Source organism: Heloderma suspectum, chromosome 13 (genome assembly GCF_057233095.1).
Source record: "Heloderma suspectum isolate Gila_16-S chromosome 13, 16-S_ref, whole genome shotgun sequence".
In the NCBI taxonomy this organism is placed as follows: Eukaryota; Metazoa; Chordata; class Lepidosauria; order Squamata; family Helodermatidae; genus Heloderma; species Heloderma suspectum.
Window position 1 is genome coordinate 14,299,511 of NC_139470.1, and position 15,254 is coordinate 14,314,764.

A 15,254-nucleotide genomic window follows, 5' to 3' on the forward strand; every position below is an offset into this window, starting at 1 on the left:
TGCTCTGGTCCCTCTGTAACCCACTAAGCCAAACCTGTCCCACCAGCAGCATATGGCAACCATGCGTGCATATGCAGGACTCAATAAACCTCTGGGCTCTGCTAACCACATGTGACCACAAACTCAAGGAGGCTGTCAAGCATGTGGCAGGCCACAATAGATGGCCTGCATTTATGGGTCGCACATTGTATACGTCTGCATTGTTGGGTTGCAGGTTGTATATACCTGCACTGTCCACTACACCATACTGGCTGTCATGCATTTTAATAATAGTCTTAGGGTGCAATCCTATGCACATTTAAAGAGATAAAAGGCCTACAACTCTCAGCATCCCCCAGCCAGCATCTAAAATTCTCCAGTGTCTTCGCAACTAAAGTAAATGCCTCTCTGAAGTTTATTAATATTGCCCAACTTGATCAGAAAAACAAAGTTTGAGTCTGGTTAAGGCAGCAGATTTTGGTTCCAGATGTTTGTGCTTTGGGAGGTTTGTTGTTTATTTGTTTTAGCTCACAAATGAGCCACCCAAAAAACATTCCACATAATGGCAGGAAAACAGCACTGATGATGCGGTTCTTTGCAGAGAGCTTCAATATACGTCTGTGATGCAGAGTGGGCAGACGCTCATATTCCTTCAGAGATTCTTTCCAGATGGATGTCTGTGCTCCAAAGTATTCTGAAGATCATGAAAGTGGTGACAAAGAATAAGTATTTTCTTCATTAAACAGTAGGGAAGGAATGATGTCAAAAAAACACCAAAGCATCTTATTTGACATGATTCAAGTGTTTATTCAGAAGCCTCAGTAATGCATTATTCCACCCCGTTTCCAGGGAGTTTGACCATTGAACCCTAAGATGGCATGGAACCAGGTAACTAAAGGACAGTCTTCTCCAATATTTGCCTGCAAGTTCTGTTAGAGCTGCTGGGGAGACACTCCTTTGTATCCCTCTAACAACTGAGTTCCCTGTGGTTGGAAGGTGGAATAAGGCTTTCTTGGTGACTGTGCCCAGGCGCTGGGATTTTATCCTTTGGGAAGTTCATGTTGCACCCTCCTTGTATGGCCTTCTACCACCACATGAAAATGTTTCTCTTCCAGTGTGGATGTTCGGCCTGCCAGGTTGTTAGTTTTTAGCTCGCTGGTTGAACTGATGTTTTGTCTGGCTTTTGAAATATGTATCTGCCATCTTTAACCCTTTGAACTGCATTTGTATTTTATTTTCTGTCACTGTTGGTAAGTTGACTTGGGCATCTTTGACCCCTACCTGGGGGTGGGAATAACCTCCCAAAACAGCCCAATGACTCATGCTCAGTAGCCATAGAAAGCTGATGGACTGTTGTAGGGGGGATGGAAAATGGAATGGAATAGCCAACCCACTTGTTTATATAGAAATACAGAACTTCAGTCTACAGAACTGCTAAAAAATACTTTAAAATATTTCAGCTCAGTATATTTTTTCTCAGATCAATAACTTTAATTATGAATCCTGGAAGTTGACATAGAATCTTCACCCCATCATGGGTGGGTGGGGTTCATGAGGAATGTTTTAAAAGAATTTCCAGGAAGTGTGCAAGTGGTACCAGTGAAGGGCAGTTCTGTAGACTCAAGTTCTGTATTTATACAAGTGGGACGGCCATCTCATTCCATTTTCCACGTTTATTCCCCCCTAAAGATTTTTGTACTTCTACAAATCTTAGGGTTTCCTGAAGCCTACTGATACCTCCCTCTTGTTCATGGATGGTACTATTTTGGTTACGCTCAGAGCCTGAACATTAGAGGTGGAGGAAATTATTGAATATTTAGAACACTGTGTTGAGAATCAATATGGAAGACAAAGAAAAATGGGGAACGACTGCTGATTTTAATACTTTTATTTTATGTTATTTGTTACATGTATATCCCACCTTTCTTCCATCATCGAACTCAAGGTGGCTACATGTGGTTCCTAGGTGGTCTCCCCTCGAAGCACTGACCAGACCCAGATTTGTTTAGCTTCAGCAAGGTGGCCGTCTCATGTGCCTTCAGGTCATACCCTGCGACCTTCCCAAATGCCCTGGGACCAAATTCCCAAAGTCCTTCCCCAAATGTGTCTAACACGAACCGAAGGAAAACAGATGTAATACAAAATATTTTTTATTAATTAATGGATAGCCATAAAAGTGACACAACGTTCATAAAAGACAGATGCAAAATTTTCACACATTACTATTCAATGTGGTACTAATAACATCCCGAAAGGATTAAAGGCTTTAGGTTGAATATAAAACAGATTCTGCTGAACTAGATGGACCTTTAGTTTGATTCATTGGGACTGTTCTTGTGTTCTTATGTGATGCTGCTCAGACTACTGTGATGACCTCCACCTTTCCAAAACTCCTCTCAACTGGTACTTGTCCATAGCAAGCTTGAAGGAAATGCTAGAAAGTGCAATTGATTTAATGCAAAGTTACAAAATCTGCTGAACTGGAAAATAACTCACTGAAAGCCATTCCAGTTATACCAGTTTGGAACTTTTTCTTGATACTGAGTTCATCAAACCAATTAAAATATTGCACACCTTAAAACAATATTAATAAATGCCAATTACATTAATATGTTTATTGTATTAAAGATTGCAATAGAGAACAACCAGCAATCTTAAATGCTATTCATTGAATGCAAACATATCTTTACTGGGGTAGCCTTTCTTTGTTATGAAGATTGGATGTTAATGGACCAGAATGCCTGCTCGATTTTTCCTTAATGGGAGCTAATTGTTAAGAGATGGTTTCTTAATACAGAAACCGCTCTGAAATGTTTGGAATGTAAAATCCATGAGGTGTGAAGTAAGTGTGAAGTTTCCAGTAGGTGTGGATGTAAAGTAACTTTTGTGTGTGTGTGGTGTAACACAGAGACAAAGACAGAAGCAGAGATAAGGAGGGCCGGAGGGAGGCGAGAGCAAAAGCTTCTTGGCGTGCTGGATGCTTCTCTCCCAAGCAGGATCTGATGTGAGACAAGCAGACAGCAGGAGAGGTCATAGCTCAGTGTGGTAGAGCACATGCTTTGCATGCAGAAGGTCCCAGATTCATTCCTAGGTAGAGCTAGGAAAGAATCCTGCCTGAAACCCCGAAGAGCCGCTGGCTAGATGTATCAGTGATCTGATTCAGTGACCTGGTTCACATGATCACTGCAGCTCACCATGGCTTATTTAAGCCACAATGAGCCACGGTGTCCACAGGTGCCAAATTGGCTGTTCAAGCCACGGCTTGTCATGTCATCCAAACCCACGACTCGTCATGTCATCCAAACCCTGGCAGTATGGCTTGCTGGTGGGGGAAACAACCTGTTAATAGGGCTATGGGAAGGTTGTTTCCCCCTCCAACAAGTCATGCTGCCCGGGTTCGGACAACACCACAAACCATGGCAAACCCCCGCGGGGAGTTGAATATTCAAAATGGGTGCTGGCACATGTCACAACCCACCACAGCTTCTTGTGTTCCTATTTCCTGCCTGCGGGAGAGCATATGCTGTTTTGCCTCCACCTATGTTCTACTTGTAATGTGGTAAGTAAACCAGATGTTGCAAACACCATAAGTTGTTGAAGAATCATTTTATATTACATCATATTTCATAATCAAGTAAGCATGGCAAGATCAGGGCTATTCCATCCATTGGCCATACAGCAATGTTGTGACCTGTGGGTGTTATGGGGTGACCCTGGCCCAGTCACTATCTATCAGCCGAACCCTCTTCACAGGGTTGTTGTGAAGATGAAATGGGAGAGTGTAAATCTTGTAGGCTGCCCTGAGATCCCTAGAGAAAGAGTCATATAAAAATATAAGAAATAAATGGATAAATAAACTCTAAATAAATAAGACTTAATACAGAAGAACAGAAGGGTTGTTAATCTTTACGCAGCCTCAGTCTGTACTGTTACTTAAGTCAACTGGTAATTTTGTCTCGTTTTGCAATTTGTCATCCCATTAGACCAAATTAGATTCAGACCTCTCTACCCCCTCCCCTAGCATCTGGTTCTGTGGTCATGCAAGTCTCAAAGGGGGAAATTCCACTCAAGGTAGAATGACTCTGCCAGTATAAGTCATCAATGAATCACTCCCTCAATCTGATTTCAGAAGAATGTTGCAGGCTTCAGTGTACAAAAACAACCGAATAGCATACCCCTCCTTTCACTAGTTGTCATGCTCAGAAAATAGAATCGCAATTCTACTTGTGAATGTGCATTTGGAAGACTGACAAAGAGGTGGATAAAATGGGGGGGGGTGTATTCGACGATGGCAGCCAATATTGTATGATACTGTATTGCAGGATAAAAGGTTTGCACTATTTTTATTACACTAGCAACAGAGAGATAAAAACCCTTCTAGGTAATTGGTCCGTTTATTTATTTATTTATGTGTTTATTTACAGCATTTTATACTGCTCCACATCTAAACAGATTCCAGAGCCGTGAATAAGAGATAAAATGATAAAAATAATTAAACATGATATTAAAAGTATTGTTTTTAAAAACAGAGTGCCAATAAAACCGTGGCTGGTCAACCAAGGAAGGCTTCCTGGAAAACACCTGTTTTTGAGCAGCTGTTGAACTGCTCTTGCCATCAAGAAGTTTCTCTTAATGTTCATCCAGACTCTACCATCCTGTAACTTAACCCTATTAGACCTAGTCCTGCTGGCTGATAGTTGGGCGGTGGGGGAGGGGGGACAGAGAGAGACATTGAGGAGAGGGAATGGAATGAGTTATCCTGAAAAAAGGAATGGTTGGTTGGGTGGAACCCTGAACAGGAGCACTCGACGCTACAATATGTAGCTGCAAGTTCCACGTGTCTATTATAGTAAGCATCAATAAAGAGATTGTGATCATCCCATTGACCAGACAATTTAATTGGATGTATTTTGCCCTGCTCACAAAAGATGCCTTTCAGGCAACCTTGCTGCAGTTCACATTACATGTGCACATACATAGGGCTAGGTGCCGAAACACATGATCAGAACAGCAGTGTGCTGCAGCGTCACTGGACTGTACCATTTCAGACTTCATCTAAGAGACAACAACTTCAAATGCTTCTCCATAAGTGGCAGAGATGAGACCTTTCTGTTCATATACAGAACCTAGCATGTGAGGAAGAAGGCTTAGCCTGAACATCTCACTGCTGCAGTAGTTTTGTATGTGCAGGTGAGAGTCCCCCTACCTGCTGTCCAAAATGGTACAGCCCAGCAAAAGCTGCACTGGCATGACTGTTACATGTGGCAGCCTCAAAGATGCAATTCTAGGCATGGCCCACCGAACTTGGACTTACTCCCAAGTAAAGAGGCGTATGATCAGGGCTGCACAAAGGTTAGAATGGACTGCAGTGCTATACCCAACACCAGAGGATCTTTGGTTCTGGTCCAGTCTGGGCCAGTAGGCCACTGCAGTGGTGCTGTATTTATTTGCTATTGCACTACCATGTGTACATTGTAGCTCTGGGGCTTGATGGAGGACTTAGTAAATCAAAGTGAAATGTATGATAGTTCCTGTAATGGTAAATCATGCTGGCTGGGTTGTTACCTAAGTGGCATAAAGCATGGTGATTTGTATGTCGGCGGCAGCTGCACTTTTGGATCGAGAGTTTATCACTCTCTGTATTGTGTTTGCAGGTAAATAAAAATATTCTCTGTAAGACTGGCCAGAGTTTAGAAATTGGATGTACACGACCAATATTTACACCCGTGGTTGTCCATTGAGCATGTGCAACTGAGTGTGCAGTGGGGTAAGGCAAAGGAAAAAAGAGGCAAAGGAGGTGATGTCTGTAGCCAGGAAGTGTAGGTCTCTTAGGGCACAATCCTGTGCATATTAAAACAGAAAAAAAGTCCTACAACTCCCAGCATGGCTGGCTGGGGAATGCTGGGAGTTGTAGGATTTATTTTTTTTTTTAATCTAAACATGCATAGGATTGCACACTTAGCTGCTCAGACTAGTGAACAAGGTCGACCTAGAAGTGTAGGAATAAGGAAGTATTATTTCTTGACCCACTATTGGCACAAAGAAGCTTCCTTAGCTGCTGTGACTGGTCTCTGTGCAGTTCCCTCCTTTGGTGGTGTGGCACAACAGGTTAAATCCCTGCCTGACATCCCTTCAGTCCCCAGTTCAAGACCTGCCTTGAGCTTGAGTCCTGATCATAGAATAGTGATGAATGTGATTAACTCTTCCTTCTGGAGAGTATCTAATACATTCAATATGTTTATACCCCCATATGCTACTAGTGACTTTTCATTATGTATAGGAGATCTTGGAGAGGAGTGAGGTCTGCGGAGGGGGGAGTCACTGAGGGCACCTTGCCAAAGCCCCCATCCCCTCAAAAAATCCTTGAGCCAGCACTGCAGGGGTATTTGAGCTCAGGACATTACGCAGGGCGCACATCTCACACAAGGCCTGCATATGTTGTCTACTTCTCGTGAAAAAAGTGGGGGGAGGCGGGAGGGAATAGTGTTGGTCTCTCACTCTTCAAATCACCCCGCCTTTGTACAGCCATCATAAAATGTACCCCAAGGTGGTTGTTAGGGAGCTCCCCTGCTGAGATCTGATTAAAGCCAGATGAGGCCAGAACCCCTCAAAACACAGTCCCTTTGTTAGAGAAAACAAAGGCTTTTGGTAATTGGATTCACATTGAGGGAGGCACTTAAAACAGCAAAGTAACAAGAAAAATCTGCCAGGTTATGTCATAACTGCCAAAGTGGGTGTTTTGTTATTTTAAAAGAGCAGGACCAGTCTTTCTTTCTCCCCCCCCCTTTTTTTTTTTTTTTACTAGCTTGGTCTGGTATACTGGAATGGGAAATTTCACCCCCTTCTGCCCTGATGCTATCCTATTTTATTCAATTGACTGGGAGCGGTTTTAGATACTAAAGACAATGGGATAGCAAGCAAGTCACTGGGCCTGTGAAATAAACTCAAGAGCTATTTTTATCCATTTGCAAGTTCTGCAGTGTTTGAGAAATGGGAGCTGCCTACCTCAAGGCTTTGGCGTGGGCAAAAGTCAATCTCCGCATATCAGTCAATCCTGAACCTCATTTACTGGGCTTGTAATAAAATGTACAGCCTTCAAGCAGCCCGGTCAGGCATTTCCTATAGTGTGGCACTGAACAAAAGTGATAACTGATGTATTGGGGGGAAGAAACCTAATAAATACTGACCTCAAGGGGAGATTTGGGCTTACTCCAGAACTCGTTGACACAACACTGTCTTCTGCCTTTCAGGTCCCATTAAAATTACTCAGAACATTAATATGCAGCACTTAGCAAAGAGTGGAAAGTTTAATGCCTGACTGGGTTATAAAGAACTAGGTGGCATGTTGTTGCTGTATTTTCAACAGAGATGTTATGAGCCCTTAGACAGGAGTTGGAGAGCTTGTAGAACTCCGTATGTTTTGGCCTACAACTCCTGTCAACCCTTGTCAGCATAGCCAATGATGAGGGATGTTGGGAGTTGTTGGCCAAAACATCTGGGTGGGCCACAAGTTGGCCACCCCTGCCTTAGCGGCGTTGGAAAGTGCCTTTTGTAGAACTGGGCTTCGTTTAGCTTTGGCCAAAGTGCTAACACAAGTTCAGTGACATAAGAGAAAAAATAATGACACATTTCACGACAGAAAAGGGAGATAGAGATGGGAGACATTTTGTGGTAAATTAAAATTGTATCTAGGCCCAGCTCGGCACATTGGGCTGGATTTTTTCTTCTCTGAGGGAGGCCCACAACAAAAATCAACCTTGGGCCCATCTCTCCACCTCTGTATATGTGCTTATGCAGGAAAACGGCCATGGTCTTCAAAAAAGAAAGGAAGATGATGTGGTGTGGCATGATTTCCATTTCATCATGCAGATCAAGTCTCTACAAAAGTGGGTATTTAATCTAAATGGGTGCATGTGTTATCCTACTGTTGTGACCATCAAGCTGCAATGGCTGTTAATCCAGGCTCTCTAAAGCGATATGTTAACTGAGAGGTATGGAAGCTGCATAACATATCTAGAAAGCAGCCCTGTTGTGTGGGTGACTGACACAGCTATTTATTTATTTAATTGCATTTATTTCAAGCAGTCATACTCTGCCCTTCAAATAACATACACACTTTCCCAGGGTGGCTGTTGCTTCCCATGCAGCCATTCCTGGGGCCTCCAGGATTTGATTAATACAAGTGTTAACAGTGTCTCTTGGGACAAAGCAGTTCGCACACTAGTCAGCCTGTCCTTCCTTGCAATTAAAGGCAACAGGTTTGGCATTTCAAAGTACATGAGTGAGGGAGAGGGAGAGCGCATCAGAACTAAACTTTCGTAAACTGCCCAGAGAGCTTCGGCTATGGGGTAGTATAGAAATGCTGCTCAGCATCATCAGCATCATCTAATGCAACTTTGATGTGATGTCACAGCAGGTACACGTTCAAAAAATGGCAGGTTTCTTGTGAAAGAGATTAGCTAAGGTGGCAACTTTTTGCTTTGAAATCAGATTGTTTTGGAGCTGCCAATAGATAAATGCTGTTTCTATTCATTCTAGTCCAGGAGTGTTGAACTTCTTTCAGTCTGAGGGCCAGATTCCATTTTGGGATCTGGCGGTGGAGGCAGGAGTGAAGCCCAGAGGGGTTTTCCAAGGTCAGTACAAGGATCTGTCTGTTCACCTAAGGCAGCCTTCCCCAGCCTGGCGCCCTCCAGATGTTTTGGACTACAACTCCCAGCATTCCTGACCTTTGCCCATGCTGGCTGGGGCTGATGGGAGTTAGAGTGCAAAACGTCTTGAGGGCACAGGTTTTGGGGAGGTTGAGCTAAGACGTACAACTGGATTGGGCCTTGCTTGCGTGCTCTTCTGCTGATTGGCTTCAAAGTGAAAACTCAGTTGGGCTGTTTTCCTTCTGCTCGGTTGGCAACCCTATCTGCAGGATTGGTTGATTGTATTTGAGTGGAGAGAGTGGCCTACAGGATATGCAGATCCCTGCTTAAATCACCATAAGTGAATGATACAGCATGTGCTTCTCTGTGTGGCAATTGATGATATGAGGAATTGGAACCAAAGTAATGGGGCTGTTTCATAGTAGCATCAAGCAGAATAATGAAAAAAAGTCCCCTTGGTGTTCGTTTCTTATGAGAGAGATGCAAAGCTCCACAGTTAGCTTGCTACCAGCTTCCCATGTTTGGCTGCCTCTCCGGCGTCATACAGTGGCACCAGATGTGCAAAAGACGAGCTCCTCCTGCTATCCATGGGCCAGCCCACGCTGACGACAACAACACGTCTTGCTTTGATTGCTTGTCTAAAACTAAAATTCAATTATTCAGGGCAGGCAGGCTTTGCTGTGACACAGAGGGTTAGGAATTAATGTTAACACTGTTTCTGGTTAAGACTTTTTGTGTTGATAAATAATTCATAAGGCAGTTAGCTCTTTTTGAGTCCGACAACACAAGAATATATTAATACAGTAGACTCAGCGAAAGGTCAGCCCTGAACAGTGAAGCATCTGAGCCATCTTTTATTCATTTTCTGACACAGACTCATTAATTATTACCACATTTGAAGGTCTGCAACGGGAAGAAGCGCTAATGAGAAAAAGGATATTGGGTTTGATATCTGACACCCGCGCTCTGAAATGACTTTAGGAAGGTGGGGCGGGGGAGAGAGAATGTGGATTGATCAGCCAGGTATGGCCAATGTCTAACTGATAGGTGGGTTTTGCGGGAGAAGAGGGAGGGACAGACGGACGTCAGTTTAAACAAACCCAGGCGCATATGGGAAAGGACCATAGCCAGAGCACACGTAGAAGGTTCCATGTTCAATCTCTGGCATCTCCAGTTAAAAGAATCTGGTAGTAGGGAAAGATCTCAGCCTGAGACCGTGAAGAGCTGCTGCCAGTCAGAGCTAGATGGACAAACAGTCTGACCTGTATAAGGCAGTTTCCTGTATTACCTGTGTTCCTATATAGGTTGCATCTAAATATGTGAAAAGTGGATGGCCACTGTATTCATAGACTTGGCTCAGGACAAACTAGAGTAAAATCCCTCTTTAGCCCTTAACCTTGGAATGAAGATGAAGTGGACTAGCCCCATGTATGCTGTCCTGGCCTCCTTGCGGGAAAGGTATGATAGAAATGTAAGTGTTTAAGAATAGTCTTTATCCATTGAGCTAATCTATCCTCTGAGTCTGTCTAATAAGGCTGAAGCTAATAACATAATTCAAGTTTTCAAACTAAGTTTTAATAAGGCTGCAGCATTTAATCAGTTCGTTGATGAGATGAATCAATTTTAAAACTTTTGATCTATTAAAAGGGTGGCCCTGGTTATTTGGGCAGCAGACTGTGTGTGCGTCTGTGTGTGTGTGTGTGTGTGTGTACACATGCCATAAAATGATGCCTGCTATGGACATGTGATCATTTTCTAAAACAAAGGTAGCATACCTTTTTGCTTCAGAACTATTGCTTTAAAAGTTATGCAAATACTATCAATTAAGTAATCAACAAAAACTTATTCAATTAATAATTAATAGACTAAGGGTGCAGTCCTATTGCGATGGTGGTAAGCCTCCAAATTCGGAGGCTTACGATCATCCCATGCAGGGCAGGAGGAGCGCTGGAGGCAATCTTCACCTCTCCATCCCCCCGCCCTGCATTTTTGCTAGACGGGCTTTGTTGCCCATCTAGTGGAAGTGTCTCAGAGGAGGAGGGAAGGAGGCAGAGGAGGCCTCAGGATAGCTCATATTCTGGCCAGCCTCCTCCCCTCTCCACCCACCAAAATGTCCCCTTTTCCCCTTCTCCAAGGTTGTATTCTCGACCTCAGAAAGGCAGCCAGGGTGGTTCTTTATGCGCTGGTTGCAAGCTGGAGTGTGAGCGGGCTTGGAGCTCTGGTTCCCAGCTCTGTCTCTGCCCTCGAATCTGGGAATCTGAACTATCCTATGGGCCCTCAGACACTGCCTGTGAGCTGTGGGGTCGTTCCCTAACATTTCTTTAATTGACAGCCCTAAAAGTTAAGATTCCTTCAAGTGAATGATGGCCTGAATGAGGATTCACAACCCCTTGCAAAAGTTTGTGCATGTGTTTAAAGGTTAACTTCTTTCATTATTGTGATTGGTCCTTCCTAATTCCTGGCTGTTCACTTGCAGAGATAGATTGTTACTGTATTGCTAAACTTCCCAAGACCCTTCCTATCTATTCCCACTCATTTGTGTTTGAACCAAGGGAGATCCCTCTTCCTAAGTTGCTTTTTTTTTTTTTTATGCCATGCCATGAGTTATGATCATGGCCACTTTGTGACTAGTCTGGGTTGCCTATGGAGGTTTCATCATTTGTAATGTCACATCCCATTTACCTTGTCAGGCCTGTTATATAGATGTGAAAAAGGGTTACAGATGGCTCTAAATGGGGACAGGTATAGTCATCTGCTCACTGCCCCCCCCCCCAAAGACAGGCTGAACTCTTTGCAGAAATGGCTGCTCATGTACAACCATATGTGTATGTGTGTGTGTGTGTGTGTGTAATAGAATAGTTTTTTTTAAAAAAAAGATTTATTTATTTATTACATTTCTATACTGCCCAATAGCCAAAGCTCTCTGGGTGGTTCATAACAATTAAAACCACAAAATACATCATAAAATACAATATAAAATGTAAAAGTTTAAAACTACAGTATAAAAGTACAAACCAAAATAACACCTAGCAACGATGCAGAGATTTAAAATACAATAACAGATTTAAAACAACAGAACTAAAAGACTAAACTGGTCTTCACCTGGTGCTGGAAAGAGCACAACATAGGTGCCAGGTGAGTTGTTTTATAAAAACTTTCTCAATACTTACTAACATAAATACACCAATAAGCAAATATAAGGGGAGGGTAGGAAGGAAAAAAGGTACTGGGCAGGGGTATAATTAAAATAGATAATAAAAATGATGTTACGTAAGAACATCAGAAGAGCCCTACTGGATCAGACAAAGGGTCCATCTAGTCCAGCATTCTGTTCACACCATAGCTGACCAGCTGTTGATGGGAAACCCACAAGCAGGACAGGAGTGCAACAGCACACTCCCGCCCATGTTCCCTAGCAACTGGTGTACATAGGCATACTGTCTCTGATACTGGAGGTAGCATAGAACCATCAGGACTAGTAGCCACAGATAGCTAACCCCCTTTTAAAGTCATCCAAATTGGTGGCCATCACTACGTATTGCGGTAGTGAATTCCATAATTTGACTATGCGCTGTGTGAAAAAGTCCTTTCTTTTCTCTGTCCTGAATCTCCCACCAATCAGCTTCATGGGATGACCCCACTGGGTTCTAGTATTATGGGTTCTTTAAGGAGGAAAAAAGGCAGAATATAAATGTGATAAATAAATATTATGAGCAAGGGAGAAAATTGTCCACATATGAGGTTACTATACCATTAGGCCCAAGCGGGCCCAGTTATGTCCCAATCACATCAACTTTCTTGCCTCCCTATCTGTCCTAAGCGCACACAGCTGGAGCAATGGCTCAAAGAGAGCTGTTAACCCAGCAAAGGTCTGGGAGGAGGGCTTATATTCCTGCTGCCGGCTACCTCACTTCCTGATTCAGCAGTTGCAGATGGGACTTTTCCCTTGCTTCTGAACAGACCCTGGCCAGGCGGGTGCTCCAGAAATGACTCTGACTCTCCCACCCAGTCTACCAGTGATCAGGAAAGACGAGGGAGGAGAGTCAAGAATCAAGGCAGGGCTTGGATTGGATTGGGGCTGGCCAAAGGGTCTTCTGATGGCCAGGCAGGTAGTCCAATGACTCTGACTTTCCCACCTGGTCTGCTGGTGCTCTACAAAGATGAGGGAGAAGAGTCAAGAATCAAGGCAGGGCTTGGAATGGGGGTGAAGGGGTTCTTCGGCGGCCCAGGCGAGTCTTAGGAGAGCATTTCAACCTTTTAGAATGGGGGAAAAAACGGCCAAAGACAGGAAACCACCAGACAATCAGCAGTTAGGGGAAAGGGGGCATGGCCATCTGGAGAACCCCAGAAGGTCAGAGTGGGACCCCATTTGGGCTGGATTTGGCTCCCAGGCCTGATGTTCTGCACTCCTGGGCTAGATGAACCAACAGTCTGGCTGTTGGTATATGGTGGCTTTGTATGTCTGCTAATGGTTGATTCTGTGATTGGGACAATGCGCCCATCATTACCCATCTTCTCATCAAAGGACTGTTGGTAAATTTCCCAGGGATTCCCAGGAAGAGAATGTGAAAACCACAGCTCTAGACATCTGTCTGTCTGTCTGTCTGTCTGTCTGTCTATCTATCTATCTATCTATCTATCTATCTATCTATCTATCACATTTCTGTACCGCCCAATAGCTGAAGCTCTCTGGGCGCTTTACAAGAATTAAAACCACGAAATGGAGCATACAATACAATATAACATTTAAAAGTTTAAAACTATGTTACAAAATAAAACCTAGCAGAAATGCAGAGATTTAACACACAATAACAGATTTAAAACAACAGTACTAAAAAACTAAAATGCCTGGGAAAATAAGGTCTTCACCTGGCGCCGAAAAGATTACAACATAGGCACCAGGCAAGCCACTCTGGGAAGCTCATTCCATAATTGGGGTGCCACAGCAGAAAAGGCTCTCTCCTTGGTAGCCACCCACCTCATGTCCTTTGGCAGGGGCTCCTGGAGAAGGACGGATGAAGATAATCTTAGGGTCCAGACAGGAACATATGGGAGGAGGCGATCTTTCATTTACCTAGTGGTAAGGCCAGATGTTACTTAGGGGTAAGACTAAGAACATAACATAAGAAGAGGCATGCTGAATCAGACCAAGGGTCCATCTAGTCCAGCATTCTGTTCACACAGTGGCCAGTAGGAAACCCACAAGTAGGACATGAGTGCAATAGCACTTCCCACTCGTGTTCTCCAGCAACTGGTGTACATAGGCATACTGGAGATACCGTATAGCCGTCATGACTAGTAGCCATTGATAGCCTTTTCCTCCAGGAATTTCTCCAACCTCCTTTTAAAGCCAGACTACTGTTCTGGGAGTGTGGCATTGTAATTCCAGACTTTCTACACAGACAAAATGATGAGCAGTGCTACTAGTTATTCTCTATATTTGGTTTCCAGTGGAATGGGTGGGTGACCACTGACATACCTTTGGATCCTGTGTAAACAAAGCCTGGGAATTTGGATGCTGTTAGAAAGCAGGAGCAGATGGTCCAAATGAGAAATTTCAAGGATTAATGACAGTCCAACAGTCTTCAGAGCATGAGAACTACTGCATAGCTATTCCCTCCCCCCCAGGCAATGATGAATGTTGTACAGCTGCATTAAAACAGCTGGATATTCTGACAGGCCATCCAATATGCCCTCTCCTCTGTGTGTCCACCATCCTTCTTCGTGATGGTCACTTTGCTAGACAATAACATGCGACTCTCCTTTAATCAAACGTTGGCCTCTTAAAACCAGTAAATTCTCTTCTCTAAAGCAGGCAGTGATGTTGGAGGGTGGGTTGGGCTCTAAAAATATTAGCATGTAATGTAACATCTCCGGAAATGTAGTGTTTGCTACAGCTGTGTATAAATTTGTTTAATGGGTCTCTTAACTCACCATCAGACTCATAAAAGCAGCCACTGTACAGGCTATTAGGCTGCAGTAACTTAATTGCTCGTTAATTGGGTAATTAGTGCTTTGTTTTGCTTTAAAGCCTAAACACTCATAAAAAGTGAATTAGCTGAGTAAACAAGAATGGAATTTTCATGATATGGTGTCCAGGTTATTGCATATAATTAATCAACCTTTTATTATAATTCTTTCTTTTCCTAGTGGTTGCATCAGGTAGACAGGTTGGAGATGAGAGGTACAAATTAAAATAAACCTTTAGAGACCTCGGGAGAACACCCACATTTGTACATATCTTCCACCATTTGAAAATCACTAAACTTGTTTTATATTACTTGGCCTGATCCTGGGCTCATTGCATCAGAAAGCTTTGTGGTGCACAGGTGTTGCAATGCAGTTTGGGAAAACTGCACAGCAGGCTGGGTTGTCATTAGTATGGCACACATGGAGATAAAAGACAGAAATCAGGAGCCCCATCTGATATTTCTGTTGCTAGACTGCCTCAGAGATCACAATGAAGGTAGAGGAACCAAATAGTTGAATATTTCCTCATAAGAACATAAGAAGAGTCCTGCTGGATCAGACCAAGGGTCCATCTAGTCCAGCATTCTGTTCACACAGTGGCCAACCAGCTGCCTGTAGGAAATCCACAAGTAGGACATGAACAAAACAGCACCTCCC

The 15,254-nt window shown here is 43.4% G+C and overlaps 1 protein-coding gene across 2 annotated transcripts in view; it reads left to right on the forward strand.

The window, feature by feature from the left end:
* The window catches only part of FBRSL1 (fibrosin like 1), a 965,642-nt gene that overhangs the window by 582,070 nt on the left and 368,318 nt on the right, over positions 1–15,254 (forward strand). The gene's annotated exons all lie outside the window — the stretch shown is intronic.